General features: G+C 37.2%; 1 protein-coding gene across 2 annotated transcripts in view; it reads left to right on the top strand.

Annotated features, from left to right (window-relative positions):
• The first annotated feature begins 301 nt into the window (after positions 1–301).
• prr15la (proline rich 15 like a) overlaps positions 302–3,275 on the top strand; it is a 6,695-nt gene continuing 3,721 nt past the window's right edge. Inside the window, exons 1-2 of one of the 2 annotated variants that reach the window (XM_035654362.1) lie at positions 302–660; positions 785–927. The gene's annotated coding sequence lies outside the window, so the exon portion shown is untranslated. Of the gene's footprint in view, positions 928–3,275 lie in introns of both variants that reach the window. The other variant, XM_035654363.1, reaches the window with a different exon arrangement.

Raw genomic sequence — 3,275 nt, 5'->3', positions numbered from 1 at the left:
ATGTTGACACGCTGAATCTAATTATTAATAGTTTTGGAATATTATTTGTCCAGGGTGGGTTCTATGACATAACTGTCAGAGTTGCATATATGCAACCAACAACAAGACTATGAATAGCCAGCCTTAGATTAGATTAAGTCTGGGTGGAAGTCAGGGTTGAATTGTAGTCAATATTATGAGTTCAGCCAAAGTCCTCATAAGTATAGCAAGCCTTGCATGCATGTGTTTGTGTGTTAGTGGGAGGGGCCAACTACAGCACCTGTAATTCAGCACCCATAGAAGAAGACAGACAGACAGAGGAGTGAATGTGCACAGCAAAGACAGAGGAAATTTGGAGATGTAATGATGTACCACAAACAAACAGAGGAACAGTAACTGTACTGTGGACTAACAACAGCTCATCTTAGCACTCAATTGTAGCACTGCTATTATTGCAATCTTCAGGAGAGGCTTCAATACCCCTGCAACAGAGTGGACGACACCAAGCAATTTCCAATTTGCAGTAACACGTTTATTGGCTTGATTCTCCTTCAAACATACTCACCTCACCACACCCTGAAAGTGCCAGGTGCAACTTCACTTCCACTTCTGGTTTATGAGTCGTTGTGGATGAAGACAAGGGATTATGGACTCTCTTCTGTGAAGAAACATTACTGTCAGGTGAGACCTAAGTTTCAGTTTTCCTGCCACTTTGCTGAGACAGCTTATTATTAACTGGCCCCATGTAAGCACAGACCTCTCCAAGTGCTACTTCAGCATATAAACACATTTCCCGTCTCAACAGAGGTTAACAGGACAGCTTTGTTGCTACTGAGGAAGGCTGAATTCAGGAATTAAACACGTTTTGGAATGAAGAGGCTGGAAATTTATCCTGAAACCTGTTGAAGTCAACCCCAGCTGGAAAGAGACAACATCTGTTTTAAACAGGTTAGTATATATAGCATTGTTATACTTGAGTATTTCCATTGTATGTTACTTTATTCTTCTACTCTGCAAAAATTATATCACTGCTTTACCTTTTTTATAGATTTCACAAACACACACACACACACACACAATATTAGGGTGTACAATTGGATGTTATTTTGTATGAAGGGTTTGCAAAAAAAACCTGCTGTACAGTGGTTCTACCTGACAGAAAGAGACGTCTGTCATGTAACACTGTGGGAACATTGACTGAATGGAAGTTTTAATAATTTAATTCTTCTTCTTTTGGGGCCCAAACTATTTCAGATGTAAATAATACATTTGGTGTCTGAATTATACTATTTTTGTTATCATAGCCATCATTGTAGGAAGGAAGGAAAAACATACATATAACAGAAACAAACAGTAAACAAGCATATAAAATACAACGCTTTGGTTTTAGTGCAAATGCTAAACCAGTGGTTCCCAACACATTTCGAATGAGTTGTTAGCAGTTGCAATATTTCATTTAGTAAACCAAAATAAAGTTAAAATTACACAATATTTCACAAAAATGTAAAGATTATAGTGCAATCCAAAAAATGAGTACACAAGAACTTCGTCTTTCCTCTCCCACTGATCATCTCACAATTTCCTTCAGATTGATCTGAAAGAGGAACCACTGGACTAAACTAGCTAAAACTATATAAAACCAGCTCCACCAGGGGAAGTTACAAAAGTGAAATACTACTTAGGTACTGATGTTTATATTACATTAAAGTGCCAAATAATAAATCAGTCAAAGGGTCTATTCTTCTGCAGACCAAATACCTTTTGATACTTCAAGTACATTGCTTACTTTTATTGAAGTTGGATTTTGAACTTTACTTAAATGTGTATTTGTACATTGTGGTGGAATTTGTACTTTTACTGAAGTAAAGGATCAGAATACTTCTTCCACCACTGCGTAAATCTACATGACCCACATACAAGTCAACAGTTTGCATAGTTGGCACAAAACAACCTCAAAAACTTTACAAATATCAAGTCATATAAGGTTTTTTCACAAACCTACCATACAAATTGAGTCATTGGTGCATTGTGGGTAGATGCAATAGGCATTGTCTTTTGGGATGAGCATCGTATCAAGTTGGCTGTACAATAGCGGACAATAGCGGACTGATAAGTGCTCTCCTTTGCTGACATATCAAATGCTTCATTCAATGAGCCATCATTGTCACGAAAGCTGTTGTGGACTCCAGAACACTAAATCATTTCTAAATTTCTCAATAAATATCAGGCAAAAGAACTATCATTAATGATGCTTCATTCATATGTACAACCCCTGATTTGAATAGATATTAATGGTATATGAAAAGCAGGGTCCTCATTTTCTATTTGATCAAGAAATAATTTTCTGAGATCCTGATTCTCACACTGCCTTCAGGTTTAACACTAGTAAACTGCAATAACTTCACACTTTTTTACAGTGTATTTTTTCATTGGTTTCATTGCTTTTGTGCCACTTTGCAACAGGACAACTGGGTTGATGGTTAATCAGTCCTTCTGTCTGTCAGTTTCGTCCAGAACAAGATATCTCAACTATACTGGTCAGATTGCCATTCCCGCTGTGTTTACTACAGCCCCGTATCCCAGTATCAACATTCTGTCTAATGTTATGGTTCTGATATTGATAGTCTGCTATTTTGTAATATCCTGACCTCTAGCATCATCATTACACTAGTATTTAACAGTGAAAAGTGCAACATCAGTTCATTCCAGTAGAATTGCTTCGATTAGTAGATTCACTCGAAACAGCTCTCTTGACATTGTTGACCTCTGAGCAAATGGTTAGCAAAAAAGTCTAAACTGGAGAAAGCAATCCACTTGTATTAAACCTCCTCTGTCAGAATATAAACTGCTCCAGGTAGTTTGATGGTACAAACATGTCTTTTGAATAAACTGCTAACTTATTAGCTAGTAGGTGACAGAGCTAATGAGCTTGCTAACTGAAGAACTTTTTTCTCTTTTGAATCAATTTTTTTATTGAATGAAGCTAGGCTCAATTCAAAGAGAACATGACTGGGGGGAGGACACAACCCAGTACAGAAAGTAGAAAGAAACTGGGAGGCAGCACCAGCAGTTGAATTTAATGTCTTTAGAAAGAAAAGGAAAACTGAGTTGGTTTGATTTTAAAGCTGTTGCCCAGGAGACCTGTTGATGTTATATATATGGCTATATATATATATTTGCTATGATGTTGCAAATGACACATTGTCTACGAAAGTGCCACAGTAATGTACTATACATCTGTCAGTCCTATTCTTCAAAAATCATATAGCCATAACATTCTGACCACCTGGGCACCC

This window comes from Morone saxatilis, unplaced genomic scaffold, assembly GCF_004916995.1.
Source record: "Morone saxatilis isolate NCDOM2014 unplaced genomic scaffold, NCSU_SB_2.0 Contig14, whole genome shotgun sequence".
Taxonomy (NCBI): domain Eukaryota; kingdom Metazoa; phylum Chordata; class Actinopteri; family Moronidae; genus Morone; species Morone saxatilis.
The sequence above is the reverse complement of the archived record's forward strand: the minus strand, read 5'-3'. Positions and strand labels throughout refer to the sequence as shown.